The sequence below is a fragment of the Pinus tabuliformis genome, chromosome 6, assembly GCF_031772625.1.
Source record: "Pinus tabuliformis cultivar Carrire ecotype Pingquan chromosome 6, CPIR1, whole genome shotgun sequence".
In the NCBI taxonomy this organism is placed as follows: Eukaryota; Viridiplantae; Streptophyta; class Pinopsida; order Pinales; family Pinaceae; genus Pinus; species Pinus tabuliformis.
Window position 1 is genome coordinate 1954797698 of NC_142292.1, and position 14598 is coordinate 1954812295.

A 14598-nucleotide genomic window follows, 5' to 3' on the forward strand; every position below is an offset into this window, starting at 1 on the left:
ATTTTATGATGATGGGGATGGCGATATGGCTTCATATTTATTGGTACCAAATCTAGTTAAAATTCAATGATGTGTTCAATATTTATTTTATGAGGTAGTTTCATCAGCAATTCCTAAAATATTTTGTCATATTTCTGGATTAGGGATGTAACTTCAGATTGTTGGTGTTTCCCTTGCATAGATAACAATTCTAACTATTGGTATTGTGTGATGAATAATGATGCTCCTTTGCGAATAAGCTTTTTCATTTGCTGAAAAAAAATGATTTCGGTACGAGGGGCTTGTAATCCCGAGAGATTATACTTTCTTCCATCCATTTTTAACTTAATGAATTCTAGAGAAATGTCTTTCGGATTAATCACATTTTCAGGAAAGACATTTCTCTACATTATGGATCAGAAAAGTCTCAGATTTAATGAATTCTTTTTGATGATTTGGAGAGTACATCCCTAATGTTTGTAACCAATTTACTCCCAAGATGACATCTACACCTCTTAAGGGAACTTTATAAAATCTAAATGCCATTTTGTAGTTGTTTAGTTGCATTTTGACTTTATGGTACTTCCCTACTTCATCTATAATTCTCCCATCTACCACCACAACCTTTAAATTTGCTATGGTATAGGACAAAATGTTTAGCCTTTTTGCAACATTGACATCTATAGAATTGTGTGTTCTTCCTGAATCTGTTATGACAATAACATTTTGTTTCATAATATTACCCTTTATCTTTAATGTTTGTGGTTGGGCAATCCTTGTGATAGATGCAAGTGAAATTCTTGCCCTGTTTTCTTCATCTGGATCTTGATCAGGGGTATTGCTTTCTTCGTTAATTTCTTTAGGGGATTCACTATCTGAAGATTCCTCTTCTTGTCTTGCTTCGTAGTTGTTTAGTTTTTGTGTAGTGGATTTGTCATGAAGAATATTTGTCTCCACATGTACAGCATTTTCCATCCTTTTTCTTTTCAAAATTTGGTTGTTGTTTTCCTCCTTCTTGCAATAGGTGTGGAATGCACTTACTAGTGTTTTCTAAAGAAGACTTACTTGACTTTCCTTTTGAGTAGCTTTTTTCTTTTTCACTACTCGCATATGGTGTTTTATAGAATTTATAGTTTCGCTCCATAATTATTGTTTCATTTCTAACTTCTTCAATGGTTTTGGTTTTATACACTTTTAATTCTTCTCAGATATACTCTTTAAGCCCACATCTATACATTTTTAGAAGCTCTTCATGAGGAACCCTTTTTTAAAATATCAATTTATTTTTAATATAATATATATATATATATATATATATATATATATATATATATATATATTATATATATATTATATATATATATATATATATAGATATATATATATTAAATATTATTTGACTTATAACTTTAAAATTTTATATGAATTATATGTTAAATATCATTATAAGTTGGTAAAAAGAATTAGCGGCATGTTTTAATAAAGGACAACATCAAATATTGATCGACATTGTTGGATGGACAACTTGGATGGAAGGAAGGCATCATGATATGAAATGGGCAGAACACAAGATTCTTAACTAGAACTTGGGTGACGTAATGAAGGCTAGCAGGGAGAACATGAGGTATGTGATGGTATTGTTGCACGGATAGGATCCTCATGGAGAATGAGGGATGTGGCAGGAAGAAAGCCAAGGTGTCGCAGAGTTATCACTCACTACCTGGAACACATTGAGTCAGGAACACGGTGTGAGGAAGACGGTGTGTGTGGCGGGGAACACTAAGTGGGATGGATAGAGGAGCCACAACATAGGAGGGATGACATCGACGAGGGATGAAAATCAAGATGTCTAGAGCGAAGGTGGTTGACACAAGAAAAGTACAGTGGAGCAATCATTGAACAACGGAGAAACATAACACAAGCATGATGGAAGATGAATTTGACAGTAGTATAATAGTAAGGAGCGACGATCAAGGAAGCTTTGATACCATTGCTATGAAGAAGCTTAGTCCCTAGAATTCCAATATTCAAAATGATGATTACAATCCCTCACATGGTACGCCTAAATAGGCAGTGACTAATCACAATGTTGATTGGTCATGAATTTTAACCGTAATCTTTTTCATAACTAACGTCAATAAAAATATTATTTATCTATTAATTAATTATTTATTATTTATTTATTTATAAATTAATTATTCATAACAATCTCTCAAGCTGCAAATTTTCTCTTAAGATTTTTACTAAATATAATTTTGAATATTGAGAGATTGCATTACCTTGAATCTTCTTAGATACATAATTAAATTAGATATATACTAATATACCCATAAATAAAAAAAAAAATCAATGTGTCTAATGTCCCTCCCATAAAAAAAACTTGTAAGTATTTGTACCGTACTTCGTACCTATTTTTTTTATTCTTACTATAATTCAATTTAGTGCTGAAATATCCCTTTTCGTTCAACATTGACCAGCTCATTTCCATGCATTTTCTTTTGTTACTCAATATTAGGATGTGATTCTCTTTTTATTTTATTTTTACATCTTTATATTGGGACATAAGATTGACCTTTTTATTTATTCCTTCTACTTCGTAGATTTACTCCTAGTTTCGGGACTCTTTGTCCTTTATCATAGACCTATTGGCATCTTAGAGATATACGTGGCAATAATTACTCCATCCCATCAGTTCATTAATTTTATGAGGGTGATATGTAACTTATGGCTTATGATCACAATACTAACCTGACTTATGTATTTCTATTATTTACTCTATTCACCATCAAACCTGTAGATAAAGTCTCAACGGGGTATTAATATTACTAAATCATAACCATTAACTATTCGTATGAATAGTGCCACACTTTGTTGTTCTATGTCCTCACTATGGCATTCATGTTGTAGGACATGGTGCATATATATATTTATGCGTGGGTACCTAGAAGTTTACTATTATCACATACCTATTTTTTGTACACCCACACATATATATATATATATATATATATATATATATATATCCTATTACACGTTAATAGTCTTTGTAAAGGAACTGAACATGCTTGATTCACATGAGGAGTTGCGATTGAACTTATTTCAATAGTCAAGTTTTGTTTTCCTTGTTGGCTATCCTTTTCAAATCATATATATACCTTAACACTTTAGCACATGAGCAAAGGTCATATAATTTATACTTTATACGATTACCTATAATATTGTCGAACCAGGACGTATATATATATATATATATATATATATATATATATATAGATATATTCTATCAAAAGCTTTAACACGATTGTTCGTATGAGTTTAATATAATGGCTTTAATGTTTGTATGGAACTATTCGTCCATTATAATGCTTATATTGATCACTCATGACTATATGATCCCTGCATTAGTGATTCAAAAGGGATCCAAGAAATCATCTAAGTCTTCAAAAATCAAAACAATCGCAAAAGAAGAAGTTTTAGAAGTATCAGATTACAATATCGGGAGGCAAAAATATGAGAAAATAATGAAAAACAGGGTTATTGGCGGTCCTCGTTGACCCCGCTGATCGCTATCGCAACATTTATGCGCCCACCTCTAATAGTGTAATTATTTTTGAGTTTATGAGCTCTTACAATATATTCTATTCCATCTTTGTTGAGTGGATACTTATTTTCAGCTCTATAGAAAATGGCTTTTCTATCATTCAAGTAATGACTTCCTAAAACAATTCCACATATATCCAAGGGAAAGATATCTAACTCAACCTCATCTACAAATGGTGACCCAAAAGAAAACCTAAGTTTACATTGTCTAGTCACTTGTAGCTTTGTTTTATCACATACCCAACCTAATGGATATGGCTTCTTGTGACGTGTGGTTAGTAATACCAACTTCTTTACAATTGCTTCAGAAATCAAGTTTACTTGTGAACCACTATCAAATCAAGTATCAATGTTTTGATGCTTGGAAATAGCTCTAATATGAAAAAACTCATGTCTTTTCGTGTCATTTTCTTCATTATCTATAGTTTGTGTAGAATTACTAGTAGATGCTTCAAAATTTTTACCTTTTATACCTGAGGTTGTGACTGTTGTTTCATCACCTGAGTCTGACCCCAAATCTTTCTGAATAACAGCAGCAGTCTTCTTCTTCTTGCCATCAAAATTCTTGGGTGTCAGCTCCGGATGCAAAGACCAGCAATGTTCATCATCGTGTACATCCTTCTTGCAGTGAGTGCATGAAGGTTTGCCTTTCTGTACAACTTTTTCTTTCCTCTCTTTCCATTTCAGCTTCCTCTTTTTCTTGTTCTTGCTTGCAGTGGGTTTTGATGATCCCCCAATCTCTAGGTTCACATTCTTGCCTCTAGCCTCTAGATGTGTAGCCTGAACAGATACCTCACTTGTGCTATTGGGATTAAACATGACAATGGTGTGCCTCAAATAGCTATGCAGACCACCTATATACTTTTAACAAAGTTTCAAGTGAGTCTAGAGAAATGCCTAGAATTAAAGCTCTTTTTCTAAATTCTTGGGTATAGCTTTGTACACTTTTCCCCTTTAATTGGTGAAGAGTTTGCCAACTCATCATCGCTTGCTTCATGTAAGCTAGTGGATAGAATTGTTTTTTAATGGTAGAAACAAATTCACTCCAGGTAGAAAGAATTTTACCATGCTTCTTCAAATCAACTTCTGTCCTACCTTCCCACCACACCAGGGCAGTTCCTCCAATGCGAAGGTTGCCTAGTTGAATCTTTCTCCTTTTCTGAATCGATGTTTTACACCCTGCAATATACATCAATCTGTCTAATCTAGTTATTTAGCTTTTATGCATTTAATTCTCCATCATATATTGGAAAATCAAATTTTACATCTAATTTAATCACAAAAGTCTTCTTATTTTTATTTTCAGGACTAGAAGGAGGTGTTCATGGAGGAGGTTCTTCCCCTTTCCCTTTGCCTTCTGAATGGGAAACTAGAAAAGGTTCCTCTAATCCTTTGCCTATTTGAGATGTTGAAGGGATTTCCCCTTGGCCTTTATTAAGTTCTTGGTACATTTCTTCTACCATGGCTCTCATGGTCATGAAACTGTCGATGAACTGAGAGTCTGATTCTAAAGGAATTTCTTCTATAATTTTCCTCCTAGGATAGAATCTTCCAATTTCTGGGTTAGCCTCAACCAATTCTCCTTCTCCTAATTAGAGCTTTGACCTAGTTAGCATTCAACAATCCAGCAAAAGGTTGTCTAACCTTAGCAAACCTAAAGCCCTGATACAACTTGGGGAAATTGTACATGATATTCATTTGCAGCAAGATGCTTTCTTGACAAACATCAAAATGTAAAGGTTATATGCTTTAGAGAATGTAGAGATCAATAAGCAGGTACAGGAGCTGCTCAAGAAATGGTTCAAAAGACCAAGCACATCACCATGCGGATCTCTGATTGTGTTGGTGAGAAATAAAGATGGTTCATGGAGGATGTGCATTGATTACAAAGCATTGAATAAAATAATGATCAAGAATAGTTATCCCCTTCCTCGCATTGATGATCTATTGGATCAGCTAAAAGAAGTAGTTTACTTTTCCAAGTTAGACTTGCATAGTGGCTACCATTAGGTCAGAGTAGCAGAACAAGATGCATGGAAGATTGCTTTCAAAACAAGGCAAGGGCTGTATGAATGGCTAGTTATACCTTTTGGCTTAACTAATGCTCCTGCCACTTTCGTGAGAGTTATGAATGATGTACTTAGGCCTTTTATTAATGATTTTGTAATTGTATATTTAGATGACATTCTTGTTTTTAGTAAAACACGGGAAGAACATTCGAAGCATGTAAAGCAGACTCTAGATGTTTTGGAAAAGAAAATCTCAATGTGAAGCTATCAAAATGTGAATTTGGCAAAGCATCTTTAAATTATTTGGGTCATATTGTAGGGCGTGGCGAATTGAATATAGATCCCTATAAGGTCGAAGTCATCATGAACTAGCCTAAACCCAGATCTGATATAGAAGTTAGAAGTGTCCTAGGAGCAACACAATATTGGAGAAGGTTTATTGCTAACTTTTTCTTGATTGTAGATCCCTTACATGCTTTAACAAGATTGAATAAGGTGTTTCAGTGGGGAGACAAACAACAGAAAGCCTTCGACACCTTGAAAGAAAAAATTAGTACAGCACCATTACTATCATTGCTAGATCTTCAACGACCATTTGATATTAAACAGATGCCAGTGGCTATGCCATGGGAGCAGTATTGATGCAACATGGTAAACCCATATGTTATCACTCTGAGACATTTAATTAGGCAGTGGTTAATTATCCCACATATGATAAAGAATTGTATGCATTAGTGTAGAGTGTGAAAAAGTGGAAACATTACCTATTGGGCAAAGAAACAATCATATATACTGATCATCAACCACTTCAATATTTGCACTCACAAATTAAATTGCAGCAATCAAGACTCTATAGGTAGATGGGTTTTCTACAACAGTTTCATCTAGTCATCAAATATAAGAAGGGCATACAAAATAAAGTTGCAGATATGTTATCAAGACCAATCATAAATGCATCTACTATACTTAAGCATAACTCAGTATTGCATGGAAGCTATATTGAACAATATGCTCAAGATATAGATTTCAAAGATGTATATGCAACTTTAATTCAAGGAAAACAAGTAGTAGAATTGGATTTTCATGTTAAGGACCAACTCTTGTATCATTTGGGAATGTTATGCATTCGTCAAACTGAAGGATTTAACATAATTCGAGAAGCACATACTTCTCTAATATCAGGTCATTTTGGTGTAAGTAAAACAGTTGCAGAGCTACAAATATTTTGCTAGTGGCCAAGAATGCATGAAATAGTTTCTAGATATATTAAAGGGTGTACCATGTGTGCTAAAAGCAAGCCCAACAATAGAAAATTAGACTTGTACACTCCACTACGAGTTCCTTCTTGTCCTTGGCAAGGTGTTTCCATGGACTTTGTTGGGGGATTGCCAAAATATAGAAAAGGTCGTGACTATTTATATGTTATAGTGGAAAGGTTCAGAAAAATGTGTATTTTAATACCTTGTAACAAGCAGATTACAGTTGAACAAACAGTGAAGTTTTTCTTTCAGCATGTCTCGGTGTATTTTGGGTTACCCACTTCCATATTATCTAATCAAGATTCTTTATTTGTTGGGAAGTTTTGGTCAAGTCTATGGGAATTGATGGACACTAGATTGAAGAAGAGCACAACCTTTCATCCACAAATAGATGGCCAAACAGAGGTGGTCAATAGGAAAGTGATCAAGTTGCTAAGAGGTTATTGTAGCAAGCATCCCAAGCTTTGGGATGAAAATTTATGTTACGTGCATCATGCTTACAACCATGCCAAGCATTCTTCTACACAAAGATCTCCTTTTGAGACCTGTTTTTGTTTTATACCACAGTCTCCCTTAGATTTTGTCTTTGAAAAAGACATAGAAGTTGATGGACACAGTGATTTGGACAAAGAAACCAAGTTCGTTGAACAAATCCAAGAAATTCACGAGGCAGTGTAGGAACAGCTGGAAAAGAGCCAAGCCAAGTACAAGGCAAGGCATGATAAGCATTGAATTGAACAGAGCTTCCAAGTTGGTGATCAAGTCTGGCTATACATCAGAAAAGACAGAATTCAAGGTGAATGAAAGAAGTTGAGGCCAATAAGGTATGGCCTTTCAATATACTTGAGAAAATTGGTGAGAATGCTTTTCGCCTTGATTTGCCAGCTTACATGCACATCTACTTAGTGGATAATGCAGAAAATTTGAGATTGTTTGAAACTTCATTAATTGAAGATCTCGAAGAGAAAAGTCAGTTGCCTTCTATTGATGATCTGTTGCCTGAATATCTCAACGAGTTGCAGGAAGATACAGTTTTGGACAAGAAAGTGAGAACTACACATAGAGGGGATATTGAGTACCTCAGAATTGGAGTCAAAGGTTTAAAACCCAACAGTGCATGATGGATGGAAACTGGACAAGTGAGGAAGATGTATCCTCACTTGATCGATGCTTGAAACCCAACTTTTCGTGGCCCAAGATCTTTTTCAGTGGGAAGGCCTGATCCAAAACGGATCCAAGAAACCCTCTAGGTCTTCAAAAATAAAAACAATCGCAAAAGAAGAAGTTTTAGAAGTATCGGATTACATTATCGGAGGAAAAATATGAAGAAATAATGAAAAAGCAGGCTTATCGGTGGTCAAAGGAGAAATGCACAGGAGCCATCGGATCTGGCCAATCAACAGTCCAGATTCGATCAGCATATCGCAAATCGGTGGAGGCTATCGGAGGCGGTCGCATAAATGTTACGATAGCGATCAGTGGGGTCAATGAGGACCATCGATCAAGCACGCAGATTGACAGCCCATGTTAACCTACCATAACGCATCGACAGATTACAATGGAAGCGCTTACAATGGTCCTAGGCTCATGTGACATGTGATTGCAACAAGTCGCATCGCAAAATCGCATCGGAGCTACATAGAGGAGAGGGGATATATATCTATCTATATATATATATATATATATATATAATGTGTGTGTGATGCGATAGCTGGACCTGATGGAGATATAGGTGATATTCCATAAAAATTGAGGTTCGCCAAATAGTAGTTTCTATGTATTTTCGTGTATTTCGTTTATTAAACAAAATATGAAGGGAAGTGTTGATGCGATGGAAACTGGACCCGAAAGGGTTTGTCAATGAAAATATCTAATATTTCAAGTCCACATAAAGCCATCTTTTCTATATTTTAATTGTTTAAATGTATTTTCCAAATAAAAAGGGGAAACCGTCACACATGAGCAGTTGAAATATGTGATAGCGATTGAGGGCAGACCCGATAGGAATATAGTGTGGATTTACGAGTACTTGAAGTCTCATGAACAATGTCTTGGTGGATTTGTTTCCATGTTTGAAGGTATTTCTTTGTGTAAACAGAGAATGGCTATTTTGGGGATTTCAAAGGCGAGATGGACTCTTTCGTTGTAGACCAGGTGGCCACCTCCCCTGAAGACATTATGCGATGAGTGCTAACACTCAGAAGGGGGATTCGATCAGACAGAGGTTGGGGAGCCAGAGAGCCCGAGAACAGGAAACGAACAGACAACGCAGATTGGCTTTAAAGCAATAGACTGCCAGAAACAGAGACAAGCAATGATGAGACAGAGAGAAAACAGAGACAGGGAGTTAGTAAGGAGAGTTTGTGTACTCAGAAAGACTTGAGGTATCCAAGTGAAGCCTTGTTGTTTTGTATCTGTTGTGTGAGACTCAAATTGAGCTCACTTTTCTAAGAAATCTGCTTCTGAAGACATAATAGAGAAGCCACCACTGAAGGCTAGACCAAGAGATGTAGCCCAGGAGTGTTGGGTGAACTCCTTATTAAACTTGCTATGTTTATGTTTGTTTGTCTATTATGTTCTTTAACTGCTTCATTGTCTATGTATTTCTCAATCTTATCGATCCATTGCACAAAGTAGCATAGGAAAATCCATGCACATGAGTCTGTAATACCTTAATAATTGTCTAAGATCTCATTTTTAGATCAATTAGTTTCCTACATACGCCTCAAGGATTGGTGGTGATTGGAGTAATTAGGGGCCATCGACAAATGTGAGCTTGACAGCGTACTTGGTATCATAGTAACACACCACATCGAAGGTAACCATGTGACCTACACATGGCTCTTGGGCAGCCTATCATCAATGGATGGGATTAAACAAAGCAATCGAATGATAGATATATTTTTAGAGTGGTACTTCGCTTACCTTGCCTTAATTTGGTTTTCGTTTCTATAAGTTAGTATTTTCCACATCTATCATGTTGCACCCGTGTTGGTGCAATAAAGGGAAATTCGTGACCAGTGTTCATAAATTTTCTTACCATCTACCACGTCAAAGGGTTTATAGATATGTTGTAGGAGTTTTTTGTGCGCCGGTATTTCGGGTAGGAGGAACTAGTATCAGGCACAGCTAGAAGCTTTGCTCAAATTTACAGAAAACGTCAAACTGGGAGTGGCAATAATATAATATATCAAAAATAAAAATAAAATAATTTATTTTCCATCCAAAAGTTGCCAATTAAATTCCATCTTGCAATGAAATATGTAAAAGATTGAACTTTGAAACAATGGAAAAAAAATTAAAATATTAATCCATTAACAATTTTCCAATGAAATTCCTTGACAGCAAAGAAACATGGGGAACGCCCAAACCGAAAAAAGAAGAAGCTATTATTACTTGATTATTATGTGATTTCATGCAACACTATATTATATTCAACTCGAAATTCAAGTTTGGAAATTTATAAAATGAAACTACCTAACATGCTACTCTTTCTCTTTCTGATCATCACTGTAATTTGTTGAATCTTATCATTAAAGCTTCAAGATAGACTTCAACAAAGTACATTTATTTGCAATTTTTGAACTTCAAGATTTGCAATAGAACCTGTCAAAGAATCAGTGGAATGTCTATATTTTGTTGAAACCTTTTCTACATCTCCATGTCTCAGTCACTTTACGGAGCCCATGTAGTCCAGCCCCCTGACCTATCATGTCTCACTTAGAAAATAAACAAATGGTACCTTCTTTGCTCAAAGTAGGTACTCGAAAGGTGAAAATCTGCTCAAAATAGGTACCCGAAACATCAAAATATGTTGTAGTGAAGCTCCCGAAAAGCTCCAAATCACCCTTTAAAGCTCCCGATGATTTTGAAAAGTTTCCTACAAGCTCCCAAGCTCCAAGGAGTGAGGAAGAATGAGGTAGGTGCTCTCCAATACATGGGATCTGTATCTGTGTTACTATGGTTTATGTTGGACACCTAATCCTAAATGGGTTAGTGTGGAAGCCGAATAGACCGAAGCAGTCCAAGAGACCTTGGGATCTGAAACCCAAGAGTCACATGTTGTACTATAAATTTATATCTCATGTTAATAAAAAAGGCACTTGCATGTTTTATCTTTCATATTTCTTACTGTCCATGTGTGTTTAACATGGTATCAGAGCGGGCGATCTCCTGCCCTGCTCAAATATGAGCCACTTGTTTTCCGTGGCCTTTCTTACATGCCAGTCCTGTACATTCATATAATTGTCAGTACTGCTATATTAGGAGGTGCCTGACAGTCCCTGCGATTCTTGACCTACCACTCTGTTGTTTACCAAATATGCATCTGTTAGCGTGCATGCAATTCTGAAATTAGTCAGAAATTTGTGGCGACCACAGTGCGTTTAAATGCTATACCACTGCATATCACTCTGTTAGTCCACAATGTTGCGTTAAATGATACCAGGTATCGTATGTTACGTTGAATCTGTCATAACGCATCTGTCATAACGCTCTCTAGCGCACCAGCACTGTCTCTGTCCATATACGCTCCATTTAAAAGCGCTGCACCACCTGCTTTGTACCTTTATTCCTTCAGACCTGCTCCACCTGCGATTTAGCGTTATTCATTGCCAGACCTGCTCCATCTGTGAGTTTCCATATAATGAGCTGCACTGCTGATGGTGTCAGCTGCCTGAAGCGGATTCTAAAGCGTTCTGTTGGGTGTCAGTATATGTTTTATTCTTGCAGTGAATAGTCCGCCCTCCAAATTGTTTGGTATAGTCTGCCCTCCAAAACCGTTGGGTGAATATTCCGCGTACTTCATGAAAATGGTTGTTGCGATTGAGGCCATGAAGATCACCAGATATTTTCTGCGAGACTCCATCTTGATTTCTTGCATCGAGACTGTTGTGGCTGAAGTTTCTCTTAATTGCGTCTTTTCTATTTCCTTTTATGTCCATAAACCTTGAGCTGCGTGTCCTAAAAAGTTGTCACATTGTTATCCTGGCCTTTATTTACAACGATTATTGATCTAGGATTTCATCCTTCATCGGCCGAAGCGAACTGCTCAGAAAACCTCTCCATTCTCTTGCGCAGAGCTAAATCTGACTCGGTTTCTCCTGGCAGTTTGAATCTTGCAATTGGTTTCTTGCACACTCCGCAGTGCAGGCTTCCATGGTAGACTACCACTATGAGGAACAACGTCCGCACCCTCTGCCTCTGGCTGGGATTCCGCATTGGTGAGGTACGCGTCCAGAATCTTTTCGGCGGTCTCAGATCCATCCTGGTCTGACATAGCTGGGCTTTCGTGAGACGGATTTTAAGTCGAACGGCTCCATCCTCCGCTCCTGTCTGATTGGGCTACGCAGAAGGCGAATTAGTCAAAGAGGGATTGTCAGGAGCTGGAAATAGTTTTGGGGAACGAGCATATTTCCTTTACTACTTCCAAAATAGGATCTCTTGTTCATGTGCAGAGTAGCAAGGATCCCGAAGGCCTAAGACGATAACAACTGGAGGACGGCGAGGGAAAACCCATCAGCGAGCTGGAAAGGCAGCTGTAGCTTTGATTAAACCCTGAAGCTGCGCAGAGGTAGAAAATCCGTGTAGAAGGTTTGGTGGAGCGATCGTCTTGTGAAGGGTCCATTAGCGGAACACGTGTCTCAATGAACGATTTGCATCATCATCACGACAACAAAAGAGATCGAGTTGATCGGTGTGTGTGTTGGGTGAAAACGGTTGATGAGGCAACTTTGGCGTGGCCGATGACTCTTTGGTGAACTTATCGGCTATTTAAAAAGTGGAAGCAACAAATCACTTGTATCGGGAGGTTTGTCAGCGCTAGTACTCTACTATGTTCATACTCGACTTCCATCGAGGCCAACATTTGCATCAGCAATTGGAATTGGTGTTTCGGCTTTGCTTTTGATAGTAATGGGGTCTCGTTTCAAGAAATCTGGAAAGGTTTTCCCTACCGGTGTTCCCATATATATGTGCACTTGATATTGCCCAGGATCGATGAGCAGAAAATTTGGGTATTTATGCACTCTTTTTCTCTGAAATCAAGACTTCTTCTGATTAGGCACCATGGTCTACTCGAGCTTTTGGCTGGCATTGTAGGGCTTCTTTCCGTTGGCTCTGAGTGTTTCCCTTGAAGGGTTGGTTTTGCTTCAAGTAAAAGAGAATTGAACTTACCAGCATTTCATTCAAATAAAGGCACTACAAACTACCATATATCAAATTTCGTGGTGGAGGTTAATCTGAGAAGCAGAGGGTTGGCTCCCAGTGCTGTTCGAAGAATGATGGCTTAATTCATTTGATACACAAACCCTTATCTTCGATGTATTGATATTGAGCTGGTCTCCAAGATTTGTCATAAAAAGGGTGTATTGGTTTGTATAGATTGTACTTTGCAACGCCTGTTAACCAGAAAGCGTTAGCAGTCGACGCAGATATTGTATTGCATTCGGTAACTAAATATATTGCAGGTCATAATGATGTTCTTGCAGGCAGTTTGAGTGGTTCAAACAGGGTTATTGGCACAGTACGTGCTTTGCACGAAGTCTTGGGAGGTGTATTAAGTCCAAATGCAGCGTACTTGTTTCTTCGTGACATAAAGACCCTGCATCTTCGTGTACAGCAACAAAATTCAACAACTTTAAGGATTGCCCGCACTTTAGAAGCACATCCAAAGGTTTCTCATGTCCATTGGTATTGCGAAGATTTCTCCTCAAACGAAGCCCATCTGACTTATTTCCTGTATATGTTTGAAATGATTCTTGCTCATTTTCATTAATCACCTTACACATCTCGTTGTAAACTCTAGCTAATTCCAGGCGATTTGAATCATTATGAAAAGCATGTGTTGACACCTCTTCTGGATCTGGAATCAAAACTTTGGGTCAACTTTCAGCAGAAACGCATAAATATCAACCTAGAGCTAATAGAAAAAGAAAAAAAAGGCAGTGCTACCAATTTCTGCCAGTGGTTGATGTGCATCTCTAGCCTCTTGCTCAAGTTCTTCATTGATAGACTCAAATTCCTTCTGCTCTACAATTATTGACTCCTTATGATATTCAGCATTCAGTGCTTTTTCTAGAATTGATACCCTCTTTCTAATAAACTCAGGGAGCCTCTTTTGTATATCTCTTAATTTGACAAGAAGACTCTCTGAAGATCCAACTTGAGGCAGCTGGCTTCTCTTCTCAGTTGCCAATGTTGCAGTTGTTGCTGCCCCAATTGTGGAACTATATTTAAAACTCATTATAGTTTCTGTTCCTTGATTCATTTGCTGCACATTTATAAAGGATTTTTCTCTGTCTTTGTACTGTGAGTGGGTGTTACTTTTACTCATTGGGTCATAGTTGTAATCAGTCTTTTAAAGGGGTGTAATTTTGACAATGAAGAATATGCCTTGAATTACTGAAATATTAGAGTTCTTAAAAAATCTGATATATTCCTCTAATCACGAAACATTCCAAGTTAGCAAAGGCTCTCTCTTAGAAATTCAGACATGTCTACAATATGCACAAGAGAAAATTGATTTTTTGCAGCTTGAATCACAGCTACAGCAAGAAGAGCTACATCAAAATAGACACCATTCTGAACCTGTTTTTGTTCAGAACATTGAGACAACCACCCATCAGCAGCATGTTAATATTGTTGAAGTTCATTTAGATCCAGTACCCAATAAAGCCGCAATTGTACATGCAAATGCAGAAACTCAGTCTGCACTTCCCAAGCCCATCATCAGACCTTGGGAACATCTTGTC

General features: G+C 37.1%; 1 pseudogene; it reads left to right on the top strand.

Annotated features, from left to right (window-relative positions):
* Positions 1-1577: 1577 nt before the first annotated feature.
* On the top strand, positions 1578-13622 carry LOC149266990 (cystathionine gamma-synthase 1, chloroplastic pseudogene; annotated as a pseudogene).
* The last annotated feature ends 976 nt before the right edge of the window (positions 13623-14598 follow it).